Source organism: Hermetia illucens, chromosome 4 (genome assembly GCF_905115235.1).
Source record: "Hermetia illucens chromosome 4, iHerIll2.2.curated.20191125, whole genome shotgun sequence".
Classification (NCBI taxonomy): Eukaryota; Metazoa; Arthropoda; class Insecta; order Diptera; family Stratiomyidae; genus Hermetia; species Hermetia illucens.
The window spans coordinates 41,193,435-41,209,657 of record NC_051852.1 but is presented as its reverse complement, the minus strand read 5'-3'; the positions used below and the strand labels follow the sequence as shown (position 1 = coordinate 41,209,657).

The 16,223-nt window shown below is 43.0% G+C and overlaps 1 protein-coding gene across 1 annotated transcript in view; it reads left to right on the top strand.

Annotated features, from left to right (window-relative positions):
* The first annotated feature begins 1,573 nt into the window (after positions 1 to 1,573).
* LOC119654322 (titin-like) overlaps positions 1,574 to 16,223 on the top strand; it is a 383,147-nt gene continuing 368,497 nt past the window's right edge. Inside the window, exon 1 of the mRNA XM_038059649.1 lies at positions 1,574 to 2,895. The gene's annotated coding sequence lies outside the window, so the exon portion shown is untranslated. The remainder of the gene's footprint in view (positions 2,896 to 16,223) is intronic.

Sequence of the window (16,223 nt, the reverse complement as noted above, 5' to 3'; positions counted from 1 at the left end):
TAATGGAGTTGCCATCTAAATGGCAACAAGGTTGCGAACAAAACGGCGCAGATTTACTTAAATCGGATAATTCTAAGTATGTTAAATAAAGCGTTAAAATTCGATCACAAATACGACATTACTTTTTCCCCAACCTAATATAATTTTAATATTTTTTTAGTTTTCAGACATTATAGTTAGTAGAACTATATTTTATACATACAAACTTCCCCATAACAATTTCATTTTGAAAAAACAGAGGGCATGGGAACTGGGATTTTCCATGTCATATACACTGGGGGGCACTGAGTGCCTAAGGGACGGGATTAAGTTGTAATGACGAGGGACGGGTATAGGGTTAAACAAAAATATCCAAAGGAATGTCAATTTCATTTGACATTTTTGCAGCGTTGCCTGGGATAACTAAGTTAATCCAACTAAAAAAAGTCGATTCGGAAAATCTGCTAACGTGTTTCCCGCTTAAAGCTGAGAAGCACATATCATAAAAGCCAAACCAAATTACTTAGCGAGAAACCTTTTGCATGAGAGACTATTTCGGTGCCTGAAAAGGAGAAATTTCCTGTTACGTAATTTTGGTGTTATTTTAATTTTTCTAAATTGTTTGGATGTTTAGAGATTATGCTTCAGTTTCATTATTAGGACACTGAACGTTCTACAAATAATAAGCCCATATAAGTGGGACAATTACAAGCTCAAGCACCCATGACACACAGGATTCGATCCCGAAGCATAAGGTCAATATACCCTCAAGTCTCGCCTTCCTGAAGATTCAACATCGTTGATTTATTATATGGAAATCTTGAAGCCATGACACATTCATTCCATCCCAAAATGTCTGAAAGTATATGCTAGACTATTTAGGCGCTTTATTAATAAAACTTCACCTACCATGCAATAGATGGCTCTACGCGAGATGGATTCCGTTTCTTTTCAAAATGGCTGCCACCTAACAGATTCCACTGTTTACGTTCGAGTGCCAATATTCATCTCGTTCCAGCGTTCGAGAAAGTGCCACTTACATGTTCGCTGTCTCCTTTATACCCACAAAAGAAATTCCTTTTAACGGTAATTTGGGTTTACTCCGATTGTAAGCTACTGAAAAAAATTCGAATTGGAAACAGATGAATGTATCGCTTGGGTAAATAAACAATCATGGAGGAGCAGCTTGAACAAACAAACAAGTGAACTGATTTGGAGTTTTGGGTAACTCACCTTCGCTGGTTTGTCAAAACGTTAACAGTTGGTTTTTTTGAACCACACACGTACCTGTTCGGGTGCGCCTGACAGTTGAGTCTGTAATTTTTTCTCTCTGAAGACGATTCAAACAAAAGAAACACGACTGGATCCATCATCCGGTGTCTGGCTTAATGGCGGCGAAAACGCTTTGCGGCTAAACCGAGCACGTGCTCTCTTCGTACACTTGCAAGAGAGCGTCGCATTTTTGTCACCTTGAGGCAAGTAAACAAACAATCTCTTGGTCTCTTTCCGTTCCCTATGAGGGGTGAATCGACTATTCTTTGGCTTGTCTCTCAAGTACGAGAACCTTGTAACGTCAGTGACGTTTTGACGACTGCCCGCGACAATACACTCCGATTTTTTGCTCGGTCGTCATTTGTTTTCAGTTTTGACAAAGTTTTGAAAGGCAGTTTTGACATATTGGTCAACAGACACATACACAGACGCGCCAATTCGCCATAAGGCTCGCTGGATGCTTGGGAGTGGAGTTTTGGATTTTATGGATTCGTGCAATATGTGTGAGATAAAAAGGAAGTACTAAAGGTGGTTTTGTTGAGTCAGAGGAGCTGGGAAAGTGAAGAAATGTCAGAGAGGAAACATGTACATCTGGTGCACGGTGATGTGAGTGGATCCTGGTTCGGGAATGGGCGAAAAAGGGAGTGTAAATAATTTTGCCCCTAGACTGCCGCCCACACACCCGGTGGCTCCTGTCCTTTGCGCAAAATCGCACTCGCCAAAAAAGAGCTCGTGAATTTTCCAACTCGCCTTCCTATTAGACCCGTGAAACGGTTCACTACTCTCCTCGAGTTCTTGTTGCTTCCGGATAATTTGTTTAGCGTTTACCTTTGTGGACTTTTGGGCAGTCGTGAGCGAAAACAGAAGGGTACTTAGAGCCTGCAGAACTGTTGGGTCTACGAGCACGAACCTGGTCTGGGAAACACCCTTGGAAGCCGCGCTTTTGGTCGCAAGTGTGAAATTTAAGATTGATGCGTGACTGCTGCTGTTGTAGGAGTCGCTCTGATTCTATTACCGGATCTTGTAATGCTCAGCTCCCCTTCGTAGTTTCCTCGATAGTATAGTGATCAGTACCCAGTGCGTGTTTCACGTCGTGTTAATAATTTGGTTTTCGCGGTCGACAGCGCTGTCATTGCATGAGCCCAGTGGCTATCGCTGCGGCAGTATTGCTTCCACGGCGAGACTAGTTCAGCATCACTCGCTGCATCTCTATTTCCTTCCTTCCATCGTCGCATCATCAGTCTCGTTCGTGTTTCGCGTTTTTTCTGCCTCATTTTATTCTTTCCTCAAGTGTGGACCATTTGTGTGCTTGTTTTCCTTTGAATGCATCTCCCCAAGTACACGACGCCGTGCCCCCTTCCCGCCAGTGAAACCGCAAAACTCCCGGTTTAATTGTTTTTCGTTAAAATATGTGAAGTCATAAAAAAAATTGAGAAATTTCCCAAGTGGATATCCAGTAGAAATTTTCTTATTTGTGTGAAGTGAAGAGAAAGAGGAGTGGAGAGTGGAATAAGCTTTAAAGTGTAATGGATTTTTACTCCAAGTAAGGAGAGTAGGTTGCATGTGTGCGATATGTGCTAATCAACTCAAAAAAGGATTATTGCAAAGCGGAAATCTGAAAAGGATTATTATTTACAGATGGAAGTAAGTATCCTACGCGCTTTCCAGCAGCTTGGAAGGCGTTTTACAAATGATTTGGGTATCTAAAACTTATGTTGCCAATATTGAAAAACGGCGCCCAGTGTGGGTTCCTTATTTCGAAACAGCTATAAAGCCTTTGATTGCTAATTTTATGAGTCGCCTCCATAGAGGGAAGAATGTTCACGCCTGTGATTTTTTACTTATCTGTCGAAATTCGAAAAGGGTCGAAATCAGGCCGGCGTTTGTAAATTAAATAAAAATAAAAACAGATTTACTTTCCATTCATTTCTCTATTGCTCTATCCAACTATTGTTCTAAGGCGTTCCACTAGTCGAGGTTTCTAAGATAATGTATTCCGCCGCACGAGTTAGCCATCAACAGACTTATCGATGTTTCTTAATTTATGACTTATCCACTGTTATTTTGATCTTCAACGAGTAAGTGTCCAGTATACGCACACAACTCTCTTAAAGACTGTTTCAAGCCAAGTACCCCATTCGGACTCCAAATGCATTGCATACTAGTAGTTCAACTCGATGCACTGACAATTTAAACCGTCATATCAGAATGTCAAAAGCTATGGTGTTGGATCACTAAGGAGGGCTAGGATATCCTCATATCAATTTTTTTCAAAGCAACCATGCCAAGCCAATTCTGTGTGCAGGCGCTGCGATTGTCTTAGATTATCAGGTTAATTATAAGAGAAAACACGTCGTAGCTTCCGTTTTATCCAGTAGTGCGTAAGGAGGGTATAAAGCACCTGGAGCGATCTCTATAAATAATTTCCTGGCACGTCTTTCCCTGGACTACATGGCTAACTTGGGCAGAAGTTTCAGGTGGTCTTTACACTAACGCCTGGGAAGAATGACAAATCCAACAGTTTAACATTGTCGTGACCTCCACTATCACTATTCACTTCTTCGTAAATCACCAAAACTCTTATTTGCTTTTCATAATTCACTTTATTACATTATGTCACTTAAAACTCCTTTAAATAATTTACATATTTTCTTACTTTACTTTACTCACCCTTTACCGACCTCACGGGTTCGCTTTTTAACATCGACTAACTCTAACATTTCTTTATGCTTATACTAGCCCTTTGCCTTACCTTAACCTACTGTTTGCCCTACCTTAACCTACTTTCCTATTTCCATTTGCCGACCCACGATTACCTCAAAACATGTTTAAGAGGTTAGTGCTGTTATGCAAACACTCAGCATTCCATAATACAATACTAACCGACAAGTATGTTCCGAATATTGTAATACAGAGCTTGCACTTTCCATCACAATATCGGTTACACACTTTCCGGTCGCGCCCAATGAGTCACCTCATCTCTCCTACCTTAGCTATCCCTGAGAGCGACAATTGCCCCGAGTCAATCTTGGCCTGCTAAATGATACTACTAACTTAATTTTACTATAATTATTATATATTATCATTAATAACTCGTTACAATGCCTTCTACCCCAAAAAATAGATAGTTTTTCTATTAATCTAATTCCGTTTTGTCATGAACATCACACATGCCGATGATTTCTGTGGACAGTGTCCAATATCGCTGGGTGAAGCTTTTTCTCATCGAGATGGATGTTACTGACATTCGGCACTATTCTTCCCTGATAAAGCCTGGTTCGTAAACGATGCTAACCCCTCTTGTTGTATGGTGACTGTGCGTATGTCCAACGGCAAAGGTGGTGGAATCGGAATTTTTACTGGACGGCTCCTCGACAGGTTGCTGCTCGATAAGGGTGGTCCTTTTCTCAGCATATCTCTATTTTCTGCTTGCTGTCTGCCGACCGAAGACGTCCCTTTGCCTGCATTTGACTGATGTCGTCCTACTGACCTAATCGATTGATCTCGTCCTAATGTTTTCCGCCTGACATATGCCATCAACACCACTGCAATGATAATAACGAACATTATGCCTAGTGTAGCTGCTGATGTGTACATAAGCAGTCTCCCCGCTGCCTGATGTCGAACGAATTCCTCCTCCTTAACTCGTCTTGCTAACTTCTCCACCGCCCGACTTTCGCTGCGCCACCGGTTGAACCACGTCACAGCATTGACCCGTATGAATGGAAACCTCTTTTCTTACTACATCTTGCGACGTCAAGCGAAACCCATCCGCCCACAAAACCCACCGCTCTCCAAGTACCAACACTCCCTATCCTCTCCTCGCCCATCTGAGCAGAGGATCGTAACTGCCACTACCTTCCTCAAGATAAAGAGCCAGTGGTTACGCGTGCTCATTTTAATTATTCCATCTCAGAGGCTAACCCAACTGCCACGGCAGCCCTTTTTACCAATTTTGGCAAAAATGCTGATCCTTTCAGCCGACATACTGATAGCGACTTTCTTTTCACATACGAACCGTGTCTCATCAGCTGCCGACAACATCGGGGTACATTCGCTAATTCATCAGGCCGAAATGTTGGTCGGCACTACTAGTAATGAAACCCTCCATCCAGGGCCGCCGGAATAGCATACGCTCGGAAGAGTTGAAACAATCACTTCTCTAACAATGGCACATCAAGTCGAAACAGCAGCTCGCGACCACTTTGCACCATTCGAACCTTCATCAATTGATCCAACAATTTATGATCCAGACTCAAAGTGTCCACATTCAGAGGATCCCGATTTGGTAACTGTTTCAACAGTGCTAGCAGGTTCTGATTATTAAGTAGACCTGGGTGTAGCCTTCCATATTTCGCGCTCTCAATGATCCCTCTTAGAGTTCATTGACAGTCCAGCAAAAACTGAATTTCCAACTGCGCTAATAAAAAGAGTTCGATTACAACACTCCGTCGCTCCTCGAAGTTCACCGGATTCGCTGTTGGATTCAAAGCCGCTGCTAAAGCTGCATAGAGCAACATGATTCGCTTTCATTCTTTCGCTTCCTGCCCCCTCGTCCCGTTGTATAATTCGTAATTAGACTTCATCACGCTCACCTGTTTCTCCAATAAATGGAAAGTCCGATTCTCCTTGGCATCCAATTCCGCCAGCCCATCATTAGTTCGCTTCTCATCTGTGGAATCCATATTATCAAATAGTCTTGCTAAACCTCCCAATACCATCAAAGAAAGATCGCCTCCCACGCCGAGGGTCTCTGTTACCAACCACGTGGAGAAGCTGCCTCCTTTCGCTTTTCCCTTCATCCAGCCAGCGATGTATGGTTGCTGCCAGAACTCCACATTTCGCGACAATTCCATTCAGCTGTGTACATCACCTGTCTGCATTCCTTCTTTAACTGAAATATCTATAGAGACTGATTGATCGTGACACTTGACAGAAAGCGTTAAAGCCGTACTTTCTAAATGGAAACCAACATGCTTACCAACATGGTAAGTTCTGCGAAACTGCTCTTCATCCCTTATTTTACAAGGTAGAAAACCCAACGCTGAAAGACAAGTATGCGTTGAGGGTATTCGTGAATTTTGATGGGGCTTTTGGCTGTTCGTCTTTTGTAGGATTTTGTGAGGCTGCCAAAAGCATTGTATTAATGTTATAGTACTTTAGTTAAGAGGATCTATGTTATGCTAATGGAGAGACAGCTATGCGTTGAGGTCAATGTCTATCGCTACTTGACGACAAAAGCAACGTCAAGGTGCCCCTAACGTCACCTCTACAGATGTTGATCGATTAACTGCTATCTGAACAATAATGCCAATACACCCCAAAGCTTATACGGATGACGTGGCTGCTGATCAAGGCCTCAGAACGATATGTAGAAATGTAAAACACGACGTTGATTTGGTTGGCAGTTGGCGCCTCAGGCATGAATCCAAATGATACCGCAAAAAGGAGGAAACTGCGTTGTCTTTGCCTTCGAAAAATAATGGAAATAATCCTCTTACTTTCCGCAGAAGTGAAATATATATGGAACTATTCTAAATGAGAAGCTTCTTTGGAACAAATAAGTAGAGGTAAAGATGCAATGAGAGCAGCTTGTAGACTAATTCGTTAAGATCTATGAGCAAACAGCAGACGTGAAAAATACTAAGCATTAGAAGCAATATTATAAGAATTGGATCAAGTTTGTTCAATGTCTTCCAAATCTCCGTTCTCTCAGTCACCCTAGGACTTCCCGAGACGCCTCAACTCCTTTACTGTTCCGCTCTTAGGGTGACCCATTTTCGGTCACATTGACAGTGGATTTCACAGTGTATTATGGTTGGGAATGCAACTGCCACCCCTCTGAATGTGTGACCTATCCACATTTTCCGATCACATCGCGTGCGGTGTTGTCGAATGTTTGGAGCCTTCGGGTACTAGTGGGGGTGGCTTTCCATGTGCTACTCCAATATAGCAGCACAGAAAAAAAACTGGCGCAGAACAATCTTAACTTGATGTTGGTGTTGAGGTAACTGAATTTCCGGATTTTAGACAGCCAAAGCGGATCTAGCGCTGTTAATGCATCGGGCAGCATCCAGTTCGGCGCCACCGTCGTCGGCAGAAACAACACTTCCTAGATATACAAATTGATCAACGCCTTCGATGCTCTGCTCATTAATACAGGTAAGGTGAGTACGATGACTCGTCAGAACCTTAGCTTTGTTGGTGTTTATTTTCAGTCCAATTCTAATTCTATCTGCCTCTCTTTCCAAATCCAGAGCCATTTGGCCAAGGTGCTTGATCAGGTGAGGGAACCAACAGATATTATCAGCGTAGTCGAGGTGTTTGAAGAAATATGTCATAGTCCATTGAACTCTTCCACGTCCTCCGGACGAAGAAATAATGTCAGTAATAGGATGCAGCCCTGGCGGACTCCGCTTTAGACCTCAAATTCCCATGGTATTTTACTTTAGTACAGCACGTGTCACTTTGGGGCATCATATGTCGCTCTGATAACGGCTATTAGTTTCTCCGGAATTCCCCTCCTTCATAGAGCATTCCAGATACACTCTGTTCACACTATCGAAAGCTTTTCCGCAATTGATGAAGAGCAGATGAAGCGACGATCTAAACTTCGGGCGCTGTTCAAAAATGATCCGTAGGGTTTTAATGTGGTCAATGCCGGAGAATCCGGGGAGACCGTCAATCTCAACCATTTTACTTCGTTTGAGTGCATTAAAGGCCGAAATAATTTCTCTTCTGCTTGGAGAAAAAGTTCCACAAGGGAAGGAACTGCACCGGATGTGATACGGTTAAGACTCGTGGTGAAGTGTTCTTTCCATCTCTTCAGTTGCTCATCATTGTGGATGAGAAGTCCTCGACAGGACCATCCAAAGATTTGTGATCACATGCAAGCTCTTTCGTGATGCGGTATACACTTCTGAAATCATTGCAATCTGCGGCATCTTCCAATTCTCTGACCGGTATAATAGTAAATTCTCTCTTGTCACGGCGTACACTACGCTGAACTTCACGGAATTTCTTTCGGTATCGATCATCGATCCGCTTCCACGATTCCGCAATCAGCCGGGTACGTGGTCGACGGCCTGCCTAGCACATGGGAAAAAAGGCATTTTTGATGCCAACCCAATGCTCCTCGATATTTTCATATCGGTTATTCAGTGTATCGGCGGTGGCAGAGTGTCGGCTGGATCATACAAGCGGTCGATGTTGAACTCTGGGAGACGTGCCGAACGCATCACGCAAACGAAGGTTAGCGACCATCAGATGGTGATCCCTTTCAGCGTCCCTCTTGTTACGCACATTCAGGAGGCAACTCTTAAATCTACAGCTAATCGCGAAGTGGTCGATCTGATTGCTCGTACGGCGTCGGCCAGTTGAAACCCAACTGAGCTTATGGCATGCTCTGTGCTCGATCAATGTGCCACCAATGACGAGGCGGTGGAAGATGCAGACATCCATGGACCTCCGACCGTTATCGTTACGGTCGGCAAGACCGTGCTTCTCCATCGCATATCCGAGCAAGGTTTTGTAACATCCCACTTAGGTATTCAGATCCCCCATCACGATCATAAAGTCACCTTTAGGAAGCCTCCTGAACTGCGTTTAATTGCTCATAGAAAGCATCTTTCTCTACTATATGTCCGTTGCTATGTAGCATTCTACAATTGCGATGCTGCTTAATCTGGACCGAAATCTTGCAGTTAGAAGACTGTCAGAAACCGGCTCCCAGGTCAAGGAGAGAGCGCGCTTCGCGATAGCCGTAAGAAGCAATCCGACGCTAGGTTCACGCCTGCTGGCTTTCCAGAATACAAAAGCACATTACCACAAGAGGGAGGGGAGTATTCTCCAGGGTCCCACCACCTAACTTCAGTTAGGCTCGGAATGCCTAATTTATATCGTTGGAATTCCCGCTCAATTTGGAGAAAGCAAGCATTGTGAGAATCCTCACTACCGTTATCGAGGAGTTTTCATAAGCAAAGGTCATATTCGTGAAGTTAGTCCCTATACGAGACATTGAGGGATATATTTTCAAGTTACAATTCAAAATCTATATGTGATGTGACTTCCAGTTTCGTCCAAGACAGAGGAAACTCATCGGACGCTGGCTCACCTCTGCCTTTAGAGCAGTTTGACTGAAGTGGCTACATAGTGGCATTTGACCTGCTATATAAACGCATGAACAGATCATGGGTATGAATTATATTCAGGACAAAACCGCCTAATAACATTCAGGTCTAAGCCGGCCGAAGCTAGAATAGATTTTGTTTAGGAAATTGAAGGAATCTTGAATCCGCCATCCACTTGACGGCGGACTGGACCACCATGCAACCACTTCAGTCAAGTTACTCCCTGGACGAAATTGCAAGTAATTTGCAAGTTGTTTTAATACGAGAACGTTGTTGATTATGAAGCTAGGAATATTTTAGCGTTTTAAAAGCCACTACAAACTGGAGGAAAACAGATTTGTAACAGATAAAAAGCCTTAAATATTAATGCTGAGAGCTTCTTGTATGGATAGAAATACTTCTCCAAGGCCACTAATGTTCCGCAAAATTGAGTTTTATTTAATCATTTTGCAGTGATAGTTCTCTGCAATCCATATCGGATAATTCAAAGGAATGGATTTCCAGAGCAAACATCGAATCCTCTCAGCATTTCAATGTTGAACCAATCATCCACTAAAGTGAAAGCAAGCCACGGTTGAATAATGATCCTTTTCGAGGCTGATGTCAGCGTCCTTCCTGTTACCTTGATCTAGAAAACAGCTCCTAAATCCACTAGTGCTCACAATGTAGTCAATCCGATTGTTCCAAAGCTCTCGCCGCTATCGCTACGGCCATCAAAATCATGTTTCCACATCACAAGTTCGAGCATGGTGTTCCGGAGTGGTATCAAACGGGTGTTTGATCACCTTCACTAGGCCTCTCTTGGACGTTGCGTTGCTCATGGAAAACCCACTTCTCCTCTCTATCGCAAATCTTCGCTGGTGAATTATACTGAACTGTTGAAGTGGTCTTCATTCTGGAGCGGAACTTCGCAGTCAATATCTTGTCCGAAAGCAGCTCTCAGGTAGTGAGGGTGTACCTTGCAATTACCGTAAGCGTTAGTCGGACACTTTTATTTATTTTCGTCAAGTTTTCCGTATTATTGCAGGGCAAGGAGAGGAGCGCTTTCCAGAGTGCCATCAGCTAACCTCGCTGAAGCTTGTCGCATTGAAAGCATTTCATGTGTTTGTATGATAAGTTCGCCCTTATTCGAAGCATGGTGGAAAGTCCTGGATGGAGCTAAAACATATTCCAGCAAACCAAAGTAAAATATTAAGTATAGATGGAAACCTTTTATCCGTGTTGTGTTCAACTGGGGAAGAGGTCACAATGGCAATGGCTTAGCGTGAGCCTAGAAATAATGCACGAATGACGAATGTATGCATGAAAATTTACACCAAAGTATCGTTTAAAAAAGCGCTAAAGTTCGTTTGATAATTGAACGGAGATAAAAATGCCTATAAGAGTGTGAAGGACATCAATAATTTAGGTGATGCAGAAATTAAAATTAAACTCGAAACAAAAGTCGGTTGCAGTAAGAATAAGGATACTATACAGATTTAGACGACAGTTCTAGGAATAACAGCTCCTTCCATGAATTGACCTGTAACAACTTTATAGAATGTAACTTGAACTCAGGCTAAAGTTCTACATTTACCACATAAGCGAAATGATCACTTACTACAGCAGCAAGCTTCGAAGCAAAACTTGCATGTTGCGTGTTGGTTGAGAGTGCATATAGGAACGTTCGAAGGTTATACAGATTTAGTGCCTTAGCTCAGGGTCAGTGTATCTGAGCTTACCTCGCTCTGACCTCCTTTAGTAATTAGTCCAACATTTTGATTTGGAAATAACTACAAGCCAAGCATCTCCTCAATTATATCCTTATGGTATACATTCACGTTTAATGGGTAGTCCAGCCACTTTCTGTCAGCTTCAAACCTAAGATAATAGAAAGGTACGTACTTGGGGTCCTCAGGCATGCTCCTACATCTTGAACAACCTGAAGAAATCATCACCATCATCAACGTCGTAACTACTGGTATCCGGTCTAGGCCTGCTTTAATAAGGAACTCCAGACATCCCGGTTTTGCTCCGAGGTCCACCAATTCGATATCCCTAAAAGCTGTCTGGGGTCTGCCTCGTCTTCTTTTCTACCATGGAAATTGCCCATATACACTTTCCGGGCTGTATCATCCTTATCCATACGGATTAAGTGACCCGCCCAGCGCAACCTATTCAGCTGGATTTTATCCACAACTAGACTGTTATATCGCTCGTAGATTTCGCCATTATGTAGGCTACGGAATCATCCAACCTCATGGAGAGGCCAAATATTCTTCGGAGGATTGTTCTCTCGAACGCAGCCAAGAGCTCGCAATTTTTCTTGCTAAGAACCCAAATCTCCGAGAAATATCATACATACAGTAAGAGCTTTGACCCTATGGTGAGACATTTCCAGCAGAACACTGCTTGTAAGTTGAAATCAGCTCTGTTTGCTGCCAACAACCGTGCACGGATTACATCGTCTTAGCTGTTATCGGTTACGATTTTCGACCCTGATAGGGGAAATCTTCAATGGTCTCAAATTTGTAATCTCCTATCTTTATTCTTCTTGTTTGACGCGATTTGATGTTGTTGGTTTTTAGTGTTGATGTTGCCACCATATATTTCATCTTCATTGATGTGCAGCCCAAGATCTTGCGCCGCCTGCTCGATCTGGATGAAGAGAGTTTGTACGTTTCGGATCATTCTCCCCATGGTGTCGATATCATCAGCATAGACCAGTAGTTGGGTGAACTTAAAGAGGATGGTGCCTTTTCAGGGTCAGCCTAGTCAGTCTTACCAATTTCGTCGGGATACCGAATTATCTCATGGTCGTATACAGTTACCCTGGCTATCATAGGCGGCCTTAAAGTCGATGAAAAGATGGTGCAACTGATGTCCATATTCCAACGGTTTTTCCATCGCTTGCTGCAGAGAGAAAATCTGACCTGTTGCTGATTTGCCTGAAATGAAACCTCTTTGGTATGGGCCAATGGTGTTCTGGTCGTATGGGGCTATCCGACCTAGCAAGATAGAGGAGAAAATCTTATAGATGGTACTCAGCAATGTGATATAATTGCTGCACTGCGTGATATCTCCCTTTTTAAGGTTTTGTGTAAACACAAAACCTTATTAAAATCGGTTTACCGTCTGTCTGTCTGTCTGTCTGTCCGTCTGTCTGTCTGTCTGTCTGTCTGTCTGTCTGTCTGTCTGTCCGTCACACGCATTTTTCTCGGAGACGGTTATAGCGATTGACACTAAATTTGGTAGAAAGGTGGGAACTGTGAACGCTCGCACATACAGTGAGTTATATCCTCTTACGTTGAATTTAAGGGGGGGTCTCCATACATGCAAAAGGGGGGTGTAAAATTTTTTTTCATCAAATATAGTCATGTGGGGTATCAAATTAAAGGTCTCGATTAGTACTTTTCGAAGCCGGTCTTAGTTTTGACATTTCTTGGAAACGTGGGGAGTGCGGGGGGTTGAAAGTGATCATTTCTTTAAGGGGGCCATTCTCAGAAACCACCCAACCGAAAAATCTGAAAAAAATCAGGAGGCTGCCACTATCTGGTGCCTTGGCTCCGAAATACCTTTCATACCGATATCTGTTCAAAGAAAGTTAATAATAGTATATTACTATATTTTTTTGTAATTGGCTGGAAACCCCCCTTAAATTTATCCTAGCGGCACGAAATTCTGCAGTGATGTAGGCTATAATGTAGAGCATGATCATACCAAGTTTGATGGAAATCGCACTATTACTAACAAATTTATAATACATCGAAATTGTTGCTTCTTTGAAAATTGATGACTATCAATGTCAATATCACCCGAAAGTGGACATATGCATATATTACGTGCTACGTACTAAGAAATACACAAAACCTTTCGTACCTGAAGCGTCCAGCTTCCGGTTTCCCGACTTGTTATGTTCTGTTCTTCTTCTGTTTCATAAACAGATAATGCCTCGGCATTAATTCGCTTTCCAACACCTTGAGCATAAGCTGATGAATCACTTGGCGTAATTGGTCGCTTCCATATTTAACCAATTCGCTTGTAATTCCGTCGGGTCCTGGTGACTTATGATTTTTAAGGCGATAGATTGCACGGAACGTTACTTCTATACTTGGTGGTGGCAGCATTTGTTCGTCGTCTTCAGTTGGTGGTCAGAAATCTGATTTCTCTCTTTGTCTCAGCAGGATAAGTACCGAAGTGTATAAGGCTTCATTTTGCTAACTTGTTGACAAAGTTTCCGCGCCTCGTGCGGTTGTTCCCTGTACTTTTTGGAGTTCACAGACTTGTTGGTTCTCTCAGGCTTAATTTTTCTATCTGTGAAGTCGCTTCCCCGTATGAGTGTTCTCGTCTGGAGAGGCCCACGTTTGTTTGTAGACCGCTTTCTGCGCAAACCAGGTACCTCCAACAACCATTTCGTGTGACACTGATAATTGAATAATTTCTAGTCCATTATCATTGGTATCCTTACGTAAGCTATGAGGTCAACGTATCGCCTGAATACGGACTCCGTCCCTACTTGGCTGTTAAAATCCCCAATGATTTTGATATCATACCTGGGACCGGCATCGAGGGTCCGCTCAAATACCTCCTAGACGGTACCCTCCGATTCTGCAATCTCCTCTGTAGGGGCGTGAATGTTAATGAAACTTATATTTCTAAATTTGTCCCCCAAGCACAGAGTGCATAGCGGTTCTCTTATATTTTGAAAGCCGATAGCAGGTTTAATTTTTTGGCTGACTAAGAAACCTACTCCGAGCACGTGGTATACTAGATGTCCACTATAATATATGGTGTAGTGGCTCTTCTCCAGCGAACATCAGTATTATATTGGGACCGAGTATCGGCTAGCTGCTGGACAGCATTCGATCTGTAGAGGTAGCACACTTTCCAGGAGAATGTGCGCAAACCGTTAATCCATTTTCGTTGTCGTGTAGGGTTGTTGGCCCTACCGAACCCCCAACCTGGAGGACCAGTTGGTACAATTTCTCGCGCTTTTAGACGCGAGTATCGCCTTCATCCTTCTTCGTCTGCAGCTTTCCCTTAACAGAGAACTCTCAGCGGCCACCACATGGATGTGAAGATAGGGTTTGGTAGTAGAGCTGTTGGTGTTGGTTCAGTAGACGTTTCCTAGGGTGCGTCACACGACTCTATCTTACCCGCACGTCGAGGCATTGACCGCCTTTTGGCATATTGCAGGTGTCCCTTGAACTTCAATTTAGCTTTGATCATCACTTCCAGACATTTGTTAGCCGATTTTGAGATAATCGGATGTCACCCGTATTGCACTATGTTAATGTTCTTATCCATGCAATCCGTTATCATGATCAGTTCTGTCTTCTCTTCCTGTCTTGTGTTGACTTCCGCTTCCTTCTAAAGTTTTACGGTGGCAACAGCCGTCAAGTTATTTGTGAAATCGACAATCGAGGGCTTTTATGGGACGGGAAGTGTGAGAATTGCGTTATACGTTTCATTCTACAGTAGATGACCTGGTACTGAGACTTGTGATATTTCTGCTGTGATGATATAAAAGGGCTACAAATAAGTTCTGTCGGTTTTCACAATAGTTGGCGTAGCTTGTTTTTTATTCCATTGATCCATATTTAAAAACATTCATCAGAAAGCTACTGTCAATAGGCACAAACGTCAGTATAAATTATTTAATTGAAGTGTAAACAACAATACTTTTTTCATCAACGAAAATGGCCAATTTTGTACCAAATAATGTGTTTTTGCGGGGAGTTCTACTTCATTATTTCAATATGAAGGAAAAAGCAACCGAAAATCATCGCATTTTGGTGGAAGTCTATGGTGACCATGCTCTATCTGTGCGAACGTGTCAGAGGTGGTTTGGACGGTTTAAAAGTGGCAATTTTGACTTGGAAGACGAAGAGCGCGCCGGACGGCCAACAATTTTTGAAAATGAAGAATTAGAGGCATTGCTCGACCAAGATCCATCGCAAACGCAAGAAGAACTTGGAAAAACACTTGGAGTCACTCAGCAAGCCATCTCCCACCGTTTAAAAGCAATGGGAATGATCCGAAAGGTCGGAAATTGGGTTCCATATGAACTGAAGCCAAGAGATGTTGAACGCCGTTTTTTCACGTGCGAACAACTGCTCCAACGACAAGAAAGGAAGGGTTTTCTGCATCGAATAGTTACTGGCGATGAAAATTGGATCCATTACGATAATCCCAAGCGTCGGGCAACGTGGGGATACCCCGGCCATGCCTCATCATCGAGGGCCAAAGCGAATATTCATGGTGAGAAGATCATGCTGTGTATATGATGGGACCAGCTGGGTGTGGCATATTATGAGCTGCTAAAACCGAACGAAACGGTCACGGGTAAACTCTACCGACGTCAAATGATGCGTTTGAGCCGCGAACTCAAGAAAAAACGGCCGCAATATCAGCAAAGGCATGATAAAGTTATTTTGCGACATGACAATGCTCGTCCACATGTTGCACAGCCCGTTAAAACATATCTAGAAACGTTGAAATGGGAAGCCCTACCCCACCCGCCATACTCTTCAGACATTGCTCCTTCTGATTACTATTTGCTCGGGTCGATGCAGCATGGCCTGGCTGACCAGCACTTCTCCAATTACGACGAACTCAAAAAATGGCTCGATGAATGGATGGCGGCCAAGCCGGCCAATTTTTGGGGCGATGGTATCTATGAATTGCCTGAAAGATGGAAGAAAGTTGTGGCTAGCGATGGGCAATACTTTGAACAATGAATGTATAACCAATTTTTCACAATAAAGCTTCAAATTTAAAAAAAAAACCGACTGAACTTATTTGTAGGCCTTTTACCTTCATATAGAAGGTCATTTTTAAGGTGTTCCTTTGCATGTAGAAGGA